The sequence below is a fragment of the Dermacentor silvarum genome, chromosome 10, assembly GCF_013339745.2.
Source record: "Dermacentor silvarum isolate Dsil-2018 chromosome 10, BIME_Dsil_1.4, whole genome shotgun sequence".
Classification (NCBI taxonomy): Eukaryota; Metazoa; Arthropoda; class Arachnida; order Ixodida; family Ixodidae; genus Dermacentor; species Dermacentor silvarum.
In genome coordinates, this window is record NC_051163.1 from 110,025,720 (window position 1) to 110,037,545 (window position 11,826).

Here is an 11,826-nt window from a genome sequence, read left to right on the forward strand (position 1 = left end):
ACAATGATCGAGGCTCATTAGGCCCCTTTCACAAGATACGATTTCGCTTGCGAATTCCTTTCCTTGCATACGCGCTTTGCTTTTACAATGATACACCGCAATTGTATATCACAAGAAAAATCGCACCATGTGAAACCGCGCCTCTCAAGCGCCAGCGGCCGAAACGAGGATCGTCGAATTCGTGCTCGCCAGCACAAAATAGGCTTCCTTGGCATAAAATATTGCTCATCGCACATGCCAGTGCTATGCTGATCATACCGAATGCTAAGACAACGACAAGCAGTTGTCAAATCAGCAAAGTCGTGACAAATTTCTTTTAAATGTTCAGCAGCTGGCCATGGCCGCTCGCTTCGCACAACGAGCTGTTACGGTGGCTAGAGCTGTGAAACGCGCATGTGTAGCACGCTTTACAGAACAAAACCTTCTCACAAATATTAAAAAAAGCTGAATTAATTTACTCTCATCTAAGCTGTGATCCATTTCTTTCGCCGTTCGATCTCAGAAGACTTGCCAGGAAACCTGTAAAACTTTATCCCGGGCTGGCCTTCGTGGTTGTGACAGCCCTTTACGCAGCAGTATCGCCGGTTCCACTTGCCTTTTTTTTTTTCCACCTCCGACGCTTGCCGATGAAGCGCATGCCATTGCACTGTCGCAAGACGTATAAAAAAAAAAATAAGGAGGCTGGTGAACAAAGCAAAACGGCTTCAACCGTGGCCGAGACGAAATGTAGCGCGCAGGAAAGAATACTCATCGAGCCGGCCGAGCTGCGGCGCCCACTTCCCAACACTGTTGCGTCGCTGCGCCAGATGGCGCCAGAGCAGCGGCAAACTCGACTGTACGGAGCCTATAGTGAACTAGAATGTCTTAAAACATTCTAGTACGCTGTACCACGGCGGCGCGGCCGCCTGCGCGGCGCGCTCCGTGGAGTCATGCAGAAGCTGGGGAGGCGACGGCGCTAGGGCGCAGGGACTCACAGAGCTAGGGGCGTTTGCGGAGACGCGTTGCCAGCAAGTACCTAGATCTGTAATTCCCTTTAGCGCCGCGCGGGCGCGCTGCAATCGACCGGCTGCACGGGCGTGCAAATGTAAATGCGCGACCGGGCTTCATGAGGAGCCGCGCTATGTTCGGGAGAGAGATAAAGAAAATGAGAGAGAGAGAGAGAGATAGGCACATTCACGGAGCGGGTCTGCTGGAACGCGTTGTGGACATTGCAACGCCGATGAACGCGGTGTCGGCATGCAACGCCGGGTCGGTGTTGCTAGCTGCGCTATGCAACGCGCAGTGACGGCCGTAAATCATAGACGCGCGAAAAGACCATCATGAGCAATAAGATGAAAAGTTCGCGCGCACTTTCGGAAAATGCTGGGCTATGATTGCCCAGCTTCGCTGTTTCAAGCGTTGCGCGGCGGAGTTCTAGGTTAAGCGTTTATTATTTTTTTTTCAGTTCGCTTTGAGTATGATACAAGGCAGGGCTGGTTCGGTACTGCATTTCATAAAATCGTCTGTAATTGCTGCCTATAATATGTTTGCAATGTTTTTTTTTTCATGCATTAAGGGTAAACGTGTTACCGGGAGCTTTTGTTGAAATAAGCACTGCCCCTAGAAACGCACGTAGGCTCGGCTGATTTGCTGACACAAACAGAATTAAATGAAGATAATCATTTATTTGTAAATTATGACACCGATCGTGTTGGCGACTTCATTGCCCAGCTTAGTAGTCCTAGAACGAACCTAGAAAAAGAAAGGCACTAATGAGTCAGTACAATGAAGAGTAGAACAAGTGTATATGCTGTCCCTGAACTTACGCGATTGTGCAGCCCGCTTCCGCTTCGCCCGGGCCGTCTTGGGTGGGGCCGCTTCCTTCTTGACTGGATCCTCTTGCTGCGTCGTAGCGGAAACAGCTCGGCGCACTCCCTTGACCTCGGTCCTCCGTCGGCACTGGCTCCCGTACTCTCCCCGCCGTCATCGCCAGCCCGAAATGTGGTCCAAGACCGGGCTTCATGAGGAGCCGCGCTATGTTCGGGAGAGCGATAAAGAAAATGAGAGCGAGAGAGAGAGGCACATTCACGGAACGGGTCTGCTGGAACGCCATTGCAACGCGGATGAACGCGGTGTCGGCATGCAACGCGGGGTCGGTGTTGCTAGCTGCGCTATGCAACGCGCAGTGACGGCCGTAAGTCATAGACGCGAAAAAAGACCTTATCATCATGAGCAATAAGATGAAAAGTTCGCGCGCACTTTCGGAAAATGCTGGGCTATGATCTCCCAGCTTCGCTATTTTAAGCGTTGCGCGGCCGAGTTCTAGGTTAAGCGTTTTTTTTTTCAGTTTGTTTTGAGTATAATACTTCGCAGAGCTGGTTGGGTACTGTATTTCATAAAATCGTCTATAATTGCTGCTCATAATCTGTTATCAATATTTTATTGCGATAGCAATTATATGGACACTCCTAAGCAGATTTCTGCCGTTGGCGTCGCCGTGAGGTTCGGTATGACGTCAACGGCGATGAAATCGTTGCCGCGCTCCGGACGCTGTATGTGCGAGTGAAAGGGCGCGAGGGACGTGCGCTTTCACGGGGAGCGAACGCACGTCGGAGAGCAAACGCGCGTTCTGCGCCGTGCTCCCTGAAGGGCTGCAGAATTTAGCGTCTCTTTCCTCCTTTCCATACATAGAGAGGGAACGAAACTTTTAACACGAAAGTGTTTTATGCCGGGGTCCACCAAGACTTCACTGACGTATTTCCGTCACGGAAATACGTCACACGAACATACACGAACATAATACAAAGAAAGAAACCAGAAGAAAAAGTTCCACAAACATGCAAAATTTGGAAATCGAACCCACGACCTCTCGGTCCGCGACGATAGATCGCCGAGCGTTTAACCCATTGCGCCACAAACGCATTTGCAGAGAGCTACACAGACGCGCCTTATATATCTAACACTCCTCCGTGTACCCGCGCTCTTGCTCGGGGCGGTGCCGCCGCCTACGAGCAGAAAAGAGAAGTACTGCATTATGACACTAACGCGCACCGACAGTGAACGCTTCGGTGGTCTCAGCACTGCGACGCCTCGATGCCAGCATTCGAAGGGACGCTGGCATCAAGAAGCACTACCAACGCGTTCTCGCAGAAGCACTACTAGGTGGCGTTCACCGTACTCAGCACAGCGGAGCGTGGCCTCCGCAATTAGCTCTGAAAATGTTTCTGAAGTTGATCGCGGAGGCTGCAATTACGACGCGCTGTACGCGCTGATTTGACTCGGTGACGATTCAGTTACGTGCTTTGTCTTGCGCGTTGTATTAGTGTGTCAGTTACGTGCTTCGTCTTTCGCGTTGTGCTAGCGTGTGCAGCGTAGTGCAGCTTCCATATGCACGACGGTTGCTCATGGTCATCGACGTTGGTAGTCGTGATGGAGGAGACGTGCCACCAGGCGTCAGCGTGGGTGCATCAACGCCTAAGGGCGCTTTAGCCACAAAACACCAATAGACATTATATATCAATGTGCAATAAACATTACACTACTTCTGTGAAGACACGTTTCACTTTCGTGTTCTATACCGATTCCTATATAAGAGGGATCAACCACATTTTTTTTTCCGTCACGCGAAAGGCTGTGGGGGGACGGGACGGAGGGAGGAGAGGCGACGTTTAGCTGCGGCACCAAATAAGTATGTATATAAAAATGTGGTTGATCCCTCTTATATAGGAATCGGTATAGAACACGAAAGTGAAACGTGTCTTCACAGAAGTAGTGTAATGTTTATTGCACATTGATATATAATGTCTATTGGTGTTTTGTGGCTAAAGCGCCCTTAGGCGTTGATGCACCCACGCTGACGCCTGGTGGCACGTCTCCTCCATCACGACTACCAACGTCGATGACCATGAGCAACCGTCGTGCATATGGAAGCTGCACTACGCTGCACACGCTAGCACAACGCGAAAGACGAAGCACGTAACTGACACACTAATACAACGCGCAAGACAAAGCACGTAACTGAATCGTCACCGAGTCAAATCAGCGCGTACAGCGCGTCGTAATTGCAGCCTCCGCGATCAACTTCAGAAACATTTTCAGAGCTAATTGCGGAGGCCACGCTCCGCTGTGCTGAGTACGGTGAACGCCACCTAGTAGTGCTTCTGCGAGAACGCGTTGGTAGTGCTTCTTGATGCCAGCGTCCCTTCGAATGCTGGCATCGAGGCGTCGCAGTGCTGAGACCACCGAAGCGTTCACTGTCGGTGCGCGTTAGTGTCATAATGCAGTACTTCTCTTTTCTGCTCGTAGGCGGCGGCACCGCCCCGAGCAAGAGCGCGGGTACACGGAGGAGTGTTAGATATATAAGGCGCGTCTGTGTAGCTCTCTGCAAATGCGTTTGTGGCGCAATGGGTTAAACGCTCGGCGATCTATCGTCGCGGACCGAGAGGTCGTGGGTTCGATTTCCAAATTTTGCATGTTTGTGGAACTTTTTCTTCTGGTTTCTTTCTTTGTATTATGTTCGTGTATGTTCGTGTGACGTATTTCCGTGACGGAAATACGTCAGTGAAGTCTTGGTGGACCCCGGCATAAAACACTTTCGTGTTAAAACGCCGCGCGCGTTCGGTTGTCGACAACAGTTCGGCGCGTTGCTGGTGCTGCTGCATGTCCAAGTTTATACAGCTGATAAAACTACTATCCTTACTCCGTATAGCTCTCTACTAATTTGCTATCGCAATTGGTGCTTCGACTTTCGGGTGAAACTGCGACAAATTTTTTTTCATGCATTAAGGGTAAACGTGTTACCTGGAGCTTCTGTTGAAATAAGCACTGCCCCTAGAAATGCACGTAGGCTCGACTCATTTGCTGACACAAACAGAATTAAATGAAGATAATCATGTATCTGTAAATTATGACACCGATCGTGTTGGCGACTTCTTTGCCCAGCTTAGTAGTCCGTGAAGGAACCTATAAAAATAAATTCAATAATGAGTCAGTATTGTAGTGTACGGCAGTACCACTAGATGGCAGCACAGCATCCTCGGCTATATAAGTGTTCAATAAATGCTGTTGGGCACTTGCCCGCCCGGAGAGTTGGCTGCTGTGTCACTCGCCCGCTCGACATGGTGTCAGAAGTGGGATCGCGTCTCGGCTGATCCCGTACTCGCGGCTTCGACACAGGCCCTGGCCCCGCCACTCTCCGTCGATGAAGTCACCTTTCCTTCTCCATGGCCACCGGTACAGGCTCTACCGGAACGCTCACTGCTTCGTCGGCCGCTGCGTCTCTACATGGCATGACCCAGCTGCGTCCACCGCCGGCGTTTGACGTTGACAACCCCAGCTCCTGGCCCACATGGCTGCTGCAGTACGAGGGCTACTCGTTCGCCACCAGACTTTACGCCGCTCCGACGGAGGTCCAAGTGCGATCTATGCTCTACTGCATGGGCCCTCAAGCCAGGGTGGTCCTCGCGTCCACCACGCTGGGAGACGAGGACCTGAAGGACGTCGTAGCAGTAAAGAAGGCGTTCACCGACAACTTCGTCCACCCGCCGAATGAGTTGTAAGCGTCAGCTCGCTTTCACCGCCATACGCAGCAGCCGGGTGAGTCGGCCGATGCATTTTACACTGCGCTTCGGACGATGGTCAAACGCTGCAACTATTCATCGCCCGACATCGAAGAGCGTCTCGTCCGAGATCGTTTCCTCGTGGGCTTGCTTGACCGCAAGCTCTTGGACCAGCTTTGTCGGAAACCGAGATTGACGTTGCACGAAGCGCTTACGCACGTTAGCCAACACGAAGACGCCGATAACGAACGCAAGGCTCGTGACTCGGCTGATTCATCGACACTCGCCATTGACGCCGCTCGCGTTCGCATTGACACCACTCGCGTTCGCAAGGGAAAGCCAGCGTTTTCTGATAAGACAACGCAGCACCTGTGCCCATTCTGCGGACACGCATCACACCCTCGCGCCGACTGTCCGGCTCGGATAGCGTCCTGCAACTTTTGCCACAAGAGTGGCCACTTCGAGAACGTGTGCCTTAAGAAGAAACGCGGCAGCGGGAAGCACACACTGAAGCCTTCTGCCAGCTCCATCGAGCTGCATGCAGTTGCGGGAGAGCGTCCGAACGCGAAGTTCGTTGAAGTACTTGCCGATGGGTGTCCATCTTCCCTTCAAGGCGGACTCTGGCGCCGAAGTTTCTGTCGTACCCAGTACGTTTCCAGGCGTCCCCTCGAAGCTTCAAGACCCCAAGAGCGAGTTGAAAGGCCCTGGCAACAACATCCTGCCGGTCATAGGCACTTACGTTGCTACCCTGTCATGGCACGGCAAGTTCACCAAGCAGCTAGCTACTCTACGTCCTGGCAACCAAGACGGTCCCGCTGCTGGGCTTCCCGGCAATCCAAGCCTTGGGCGTCTGCACGTTTGTCGACCAAGTCTCGGGGACTCCACAGCCCTCGGGCGACTTGTGTCTCGATCCCAGCCTCTTTCGAGGACTTGGGACACTCCCCGAAGCCTACACTATCAGGCTGCAACCCATAGAGTTTCATATTACTATAACTTATTTAGAAACTCTATGCTGCAACCCTGATAACACAGAGCTAATGAATGAAACCGTAATTAGGCTGATCTCAGAAGCAGCAATTGAAGTGGGAGGTAAGGCAACAAAGCAACCTGTAGGGAAGCTCTCACAAGAAACAAAGGACCTAATAAAGAAACGACAAAACATGAAAGTGTCCAACTCAAGAGATCAGATAGAATTTGCTGAACTGTCAAAACTGATCAACAAGAAGAAAGTAAGGGATATTCGAAATTATAACATGGGAAAAATTGAGGAAGCCGTAAAATATGGACGCAGCATGAAATCAGTAAGAAGAAAACTAGGCATAGGACAAGACAAGATGTATGCACTGAAAGATAAGCATGGTAATATCATCAGCAATTTCGATGACATAGTAAAAGCAGCAGAAGAATTCTATACTGACCTGTACAGTAGCCAAAACAGTCAAGCTACTTTCATTCGAAATAGTGATGAACCGGATACAGAAGCTCCTATAACTAGCGATGAAGTTAGAAGGGCCTTAAAAGACATTACCAGGGGCAAAGCGCCTGGAGAAGATGGAATAACAGTAGATTTAATCAAAGATGGAGGAGATATCATGCTTGAAAAGCTTGCGGCCCTTTATACGCAATGCCTCACAACTTCAAGTGTACCAGAGAGCTGGAAGAACGCCAACATTATACTTATCCATAAGAAGGGAGACGTTAAAGAATTGAAGAATTACAGACCCATTAGCTTGCTTTCAGTATTGTATAAAATATTCACCAAGATAATTTCCAATAGAATCAGGACAACACTTGACTTCAGTCAAACAAGAGAACAGGCTGGTTTCAGGAAGGGATATTCTACGATGGACCATATCCATGCCATCAATCAGGTAATTGAGAAATCTGCGGAGTACAATCAACCTCTCTATATGGCTTTCATAGATTATGAAAAGGCATTCGATTCAGTAGAGATACCAGCAGTCATAGAGGCATTGCGTAATGAAGGAGTAGAGGAGGCATACGTGAATATCTTAGCAAATATCTACAAGGATTCCACAGCTACCTTGGTTTTCCACAAGAAAAGTAGAAAGATACCTATCAAGAAAGGGCTCAGGCAAGGAGACACAATCTCTCCAATGCTATTCACTGCATGCTTAGAAGAAGTATTCAAGCTCTTAGACTGGGAAGGATTAGGAGTGAGGATCGACGGCGAATATCTCAGCAACCTTCGGTTTGCAGATGACATTGTCCTATTCAGCAACAATGGAGAGGAATTACAACAAATGATTGAGGACCTTCATCGAGAAAGTGCAAGAATTGGGTTGAAGATGAATATGCAGAAGACAAAGATAATGTTCAATAGCCTGGCAAGGGAACAAGAATTCAGGATCGCCAGTCAGCCTCTAGAGTCTGTAAAGGAATATGTTTATCTAGGTCAATTACTCACAGGGGACCCTGATCATGAAAAAGAAATTTACAGAAGAATAAAATTGGGTTGGAGTGCATACGGCAGGCATTGCCAAATCCTGACTGGGAGCTTACCACTGTCGTTGAAAAGAAAAGTGTACAATCATTGCATACTACCGGTGCTAACATATGGGGCAGAAACTTGGAGGTTAACAAAGAAGCTCGAGAACAAGTTAAGGACCGCACAAAGAGCGATGGAACGAAAATCGTAGGAGTAACGTTAAGAGACAGGAAGAGAGCGGTGTGGATCAGAGAACAAACGGGGGTAGACGATATTCTAGTTGACATTAAGCGGAAGAAATGGAGCTGGGCAGGCCATGTAATGCGTAGGATGGATAACCGGTGGACCATTAGGGTTACAGAATGGATACCAAGAGAAGGGAAGCGCAGTCAAGGACGGCAGAAAGTCAGGTGGGATGATGAGGTTAGGAAATTCGCAGGTGCAAGTTGGAATACGCTAGCGCAAGACAGGGGTAATTGGAGATCGCAGGGAGAGGCCTTCGTCCTGCAGTGGACATAAATATAGGCTGATGATGATGATGATGATGATGATGATGCAACCCAACGCTACGCCTTTCTCCTTGAGCGTACCCCGGCGCCTTCCAATCCTTCTCCGCGACGTCGTCAAGACTGAGCTAGACAAGCTAGAAGCAGAGGGCGTGATTTGTCGTGTGAACACACCCACTGACTGGTGTGCTGGACTGGTTGTGGTCCCCAAGGTCTCGGGCGGTTATCGGCTCTGTGTGTACTTGACGCGCCTCAACAAGGTGATTCTTCGAGAGTGTCACGTGCTGTGGAACAATGCCTGGGGTTGCTCGGAGAAGCCACAGTTTTCTCCAAGCTGGACGCCACGTCGAGCTTCCGCCAAGTAAAGCTGTCCCCCGAGTTCCAAGAATACACCACGTTCATAATCCCGTTTGGCCGCTACTGCTTCCTCCGACTGCCGTTTGGGATCGCGTCTACACCGGAGTACTTCCAGCGGCAGATGTCCCGGATCCTCGAAGGCCAAGCGGGTGTGGTAAACATGATCGACGACATCCTCGTCTTTGGGAAGACACGCTCCGAGCACGACCGTCATCTCCGGCAAGTCATGGATCGGCTAGCAAAAACAGGAATCACGCTCAACCAGAAGAAGTGCTCGTTCGCCACTTCCAGCGTCAAGTTCCTTGGCGTCGTGGTCAGCGCTCAAGGCATCTCTCCAGACCTAGACAAGGTTGCGGCGATCCAAGCCATGCATGCACCCGAAGATGTCGCAGGGCCGGGTCCGTCGTCTGCTGGGCCTCGTGAACCACATCGGGCGCTTCTTACCCCACGTTTCGGAGGTAACCGCGCCAATTCGAGCCTTGCTGCTCAAGAACTCTGTCTGGACTTTGGGTCATGCGCAGCAGTCTGCCTTCTCCCAACTGAAGCGGCTGTGCTCGGACATCTGCGTAGCTCGCTACAGCACCGCATACAGGACCATGGTCTCGGCCGACGCCAGCTCCTATGGCCTCGGGGCAGTACTTCTTCAGGAGCAGCCGTCCGGTGAGCGTCGAGCCGTCGCTTTCGCATCGCGGTCCCTCACACCCACAGAACGCCGGTACAGCCAAACAAACAGAGAAAGAAGCTTTGGTGGCCAGTTGGGCGGTGCAAAGGTTCGAGTAATACGTCCAGGGACTTCAGTTCTTCCTCGAGACGGACCATCAACCTCTGGTGGCGCTCTTGAGTTCCATGGACGTTGACCTGCTGCTACCACGGATCCAACGGTTTCGCTTTAAGCTGATGCGGTTCCAGTACCAAGTACTCTACATACCGGGGAAGCTGTTGGCAACCGCCGATATGCTTTCGCGCGCACCGCTGGATTCCCCTCCATCCAACCGGGTGAATCAAGTCGACCTCTTCATCCAAGAGGTCGTTCGCTCCTTCCCAGACATCGTCTCGTCGCAGCTCGAGCACCTGCACCAGAACCAAGCCAACGATGGCGTGTGCAGTCTGCTGCTGCAGTACTGCGCCAACGGCTGGCCCCGGCGATCCCACTTGCCTCTCCACGTGAAGAGGTACTGGCAGCACCAAGGGGACCTCACCGTCTGTGAGGGATCCTTCATCGTCGTGCCGTCCGCCCTTCAGAGCCGCACGCTCGAGCTCCTTCATGACGGGCATCAACCGTTGCAAAGCTCTGCCTCGGGAATCAGTCTGGTGGCCGGGCATCAACAACCAGATATACACTGGTGTCTAACTGCCCCACGTGCGCCGAAACCAGGGTGCAGCGCTCGGAACACATGCTGCCGTCAACCACTCCAACTCGGCCCTGGGAAGAGGTGGGCGTCGATCTTTTTCATTTGAACGGCCAGGACTACGTCCTTCTGGTGGATTACCGGTCACGCTTCCCGGAGGTCATCAGCCTGCGCTCGCCTGCTGTCATCAACGTCATCAAGAGCGTGTTCGTGCGCCACGGGATCCCGAGACTGGTGCGCAGCGATAACGGTCCTCAGTTTGCTGCAAGAGAGTTCTCCGCCGTCGCTGATTCCTACGGTTTCCGCCACGTCAGTCGAACGAGGAGATGGAACGGGGAGGTGAGGACGGTCAAGGACCTGCTGCGGAACGCGGATGGTCCCTACCTTGCGCTTCTGGCATACCGGGACACTCCTGGGGTAAACGGAGTGAGCTCTGCTCAGCTACTCATGGGCAGGCGCCTACAGACCCGGGTACCGAAGGCTTCGCACCAGCTGGAGCCTACCTGGCCGCCGTCGGTCCCATTCACTCGGGGTGACCAAGACAACCGGAGGCGCCAAGCATCCAACTTCAACAGAAGACATGCGGCTCATGAACTGCGACCTCTTCAGGCCGGCGAACAGGTCTGGGTACGGGACGTCAACTCCCCCGCAATCGTTATGGGGCCAGCACAACGCCCTCGCTCCTACGAGATGGAGACTCCGACGGGTGTACTCCAGCGCAACCGGATGCACCTGGTTCCAACGACGGGACGTCCTGCGGAAGGCACTACCAGTACACCTGGAACTCCCGTGGCGGCGCAGACCGCCATGTCCCCAACAACGCGTGGAGCTGATCGAGCAGCCCAAGACCTGGAAACCGCATCGCCTCGGGAAAGCATCTCCACTGCCGATGCATCCCGCGGTTCTATATCTACACCACGCGTCTCTAGGTTCGGCAGAAAGATCCGCAGGCCGAGAAGGCTCGACCTATGAACGTTTTGTCCGGATCAAGAGTTCCTCTGTTTTGTTGTTTTATTTAACAGAAGGGAGGATGTAGTGTACGGCAGTACCACTATATGGCAGCACTGCATCCTCGGCTATATACGGGTTCAATAAACGCTGTTGTGCACTTGCCCGCCCGGAGAGTTGGCTGCTGTGTCACTCGCCCGCTCGACAAGTACAATGAAGAGTAGAACAAGTGTATATGCTCCCTGAACTTACGAGATTGTGCAGCCGGCTTCCGCTTCGCCCGGGTCGTCTTGGGCGGGGCCGCTTCTTGGCTGGATCCTCTTGCTGCGTCGTGGCGGAAACAGCTCGGCGCACTCCCTTGACCTTGGTCCTCCGTCGGCACTCGCTCCCGCACTCTCCCCGCCGTCATCGCCAGCCCGAAATGTGGTCCAAGACTGGGCTTCATGAGGAGCCGCGCCCGCAGTGGGAGTACGGCCGCCGGCCGTGTTCAAAGCTAACGCTGTTCTGGCCAATCGAGCAGCGTCCGCGAGCTCAGTAGAACAGCTGTGATGATGATTATGTTGATGATGATCCTCAGTACTAATGGAACGGCTTTGCTGCTGGTGCTGCTGGTGCTGCTGGTGCTGCTGGTGCTGCTGCTGCTGCTGATGATGATGATGATGATGATGTCCTCAGCACAT

At 52.2% G+C, this 11,826-nt stretch overlaps 1 long non-coding RNA gene across 1 annotated transcript; it reads right to left on the reverse strand.

Moving 5' to 3' along the window:
* Nucleotides 1-1,545: 1,545 nt before the first annotated feature.
* Nucleotides 1,546-11,454, reverse strand: LOC125940947 (uncharacterized). The gene is made up of 3 exons (XR_007464101.1): nt 11,399-11,454; nt 1,806-2,013; nt 1,546-1,731 (listed from the first exon to the last, which is right to left on the reverse strand). It is a non-coding gene; the product is annotated as an uncharacterized LOC125940947 (long non-coding RNA).
* Between the last annotated feature and the right edge of the window lie 372 nt (nt 11,455-11,826).